The sequence below is a fragment of the Primulina huaijiensis genome, chromosome 6 (assembly GCF_012295235.1).
Source record: "Primulina huaijiensis isolate GDHJ02 chromosome 6, ASM1229523v2, whole genome shotgun sequence".
NCBI classification, from domain to species: domain Eukaryota; kingdom Viridiplantae; phylum Streptophyta; class Magnoliopsida; order Lamiales; family Gesneriaceae; genus Primulina; species Primulina huaijiensis.
In genome coordinates, this window is record NC_133311.1 from 10951314 (window position 1) to 10953226 (window position 1913).

The 1913-nt window shown below is 28.1% G+C and overlaps 1 non-coding gene across 1 annotated transcript; it reads right to left on the bottom strand.

Moving 5' to 3' along the window:
- Positions 1 to 947: 947 nt before the first annotated feature.
- LOC140980029 (small nucleolar RNA R71) lies at positions 948 to 1058 on the bottom strand. Its single transcript, XR_012175860.1, has one exon. It is a non-coding gene; the product is annotated as a small nucleolar RNA R71 (small nucleolar RNA).
- Positions 1059 to 1913: the final 855 nt, after the last annotated feature.

The window sequence follows — 1913 nt, forward strand, 5'->3', positions numbered from 1 at the left end:
TTATATATTTATATAGTTATATATATAATCATAGGTACCATATATAAAATATCGGTGAATTCGGTATTTTCTATAGTGGGAACTATATTATATTAGGTGTGTGTTTAAATATTTAATTTTCTTGGAACCATTATTTATGGTGGTTTCCTTTGTTTTACTTTTAGTTAAACAATATTGCATAAACCAAGAATAAATCCTCGAGCCTTGACAAAATTTATAATTTGTAAACTTCGTTCTTGCATTTGGTAATCTATAAATTAATAAATTTAAACTTAAAATAACCTCTCTGTGGATCGATCTCGTACTTACGAAATATATTACTTGCAGACAACCTACACTTGGGTGAATTATAATTTAAGTAGTAGCAAGTTTTTGGCGCCGTTGCCGGGGAGGTATAAATTAAGTTTATATTTGTTAATTATGTTTTATTTATAAGTTTTGTTTTTTTTTTGTATGAGTATTTGGAGTCGAAAAAAAAGTGGTAGACTTATTCGAGTATCTGAAAATAATTTAAACATGGATGATAATTCAAATAATCAAGATAATGATAACAATAATAACAACAATAATAATAATAATCAAGAACATGATCAATTAAGAACACTTAGGCACCATATGAACCCTATTAGAACTAGTGCCCCATCTTGTTTAGTTTTTCCTCCTGATGCATCTAATTTCAACTTTAAACCTCAAATTATTCAACTTTTACCAAATTTTCATGGCTTAGATTCTGAAAATCCATATTTACATCTAAGAGAATTTGAGGAAGTTTGTAACACTTATAATGATCAAAATTGTAGCATGGATATAGTTCGATTAAAGCTTTTCCCTTTTTCTTTAAAAGATAAAGCTAAAACATGGCTACAAAATTTGAGATCAAGTTCAATAAGATCATGGGAAGAAATGCAACAACAATTTCTCAAAAAGTTTTTTCCTTCCCATAGAACAAACTCTTTTAAAAGACAAATTACTACTTTTTCTCAAAAACAAGGAGAAACATTTTATCAATGTTGGGATAGATATAAAGAATTACTTAATACATGCCCACATCATGGTTTTGAAACATGGAGAATAGTTTCTCACTTTTATGAAGGTCTAATACCTAAAGATAGGCAAATGATAGAATTCATGTGTAATGGAACTTTTGAAGATAAAAACCCAAATGAAGCTATGGAGTATTTGGATTCATTAGCAGAAAATGCTCAAAATTGGGATAATATAGGCACAATAGAACCACCAACAACTAAAATCAATAATTCAACAAATGGGGGTGGTATCTATAATCTTAAAGATGATATAGATATTCAAGCTAAACTTGCATCTTTAGCAAGAAAAATTGAGTCATTAGAAATGAAAAAGAGTGGTCAATTAAAAAGTATTCAAGAAATTGTTTGTCATATATGTGATACACATGATCATGCTACAAAAGATTGTCCAACATTACCTTCATTTAAAGAATGTCTCCATGAACAAGCAAATTATGTTAACAATTATAAAAAACCAATACTAGATCCTTTTTCAACATCATATAATCCTGGATGGAAAAATCATCCTAATTTTAGTTGGAGGAATGATAATAATGCACAACCCTCACAACAATATTTTCAAAATAACCAAAATCATCAAGGTTATATTCCTTATGTTACACCTCCAAGAAAAAACTTTGAAGATGTAATTCATGCATTTATCCAAAAGCAAGAATCTATCAATATTCAAAACAGTCAATCTATGACTGATTTGAAAGAAACTCTTGCAAAATTTGCATCTGCACTTAATATTCATGAAAAAGGAAAATTTCCATCTCAACCTCAACCTAATCCTAAAAATCAAAATCAAGAATTAAAAAATGAAAAAATTGATCAAATAAAATCTGTTATTACCCTTAGAAGTGGTAAAATAGTTAATGATCCATA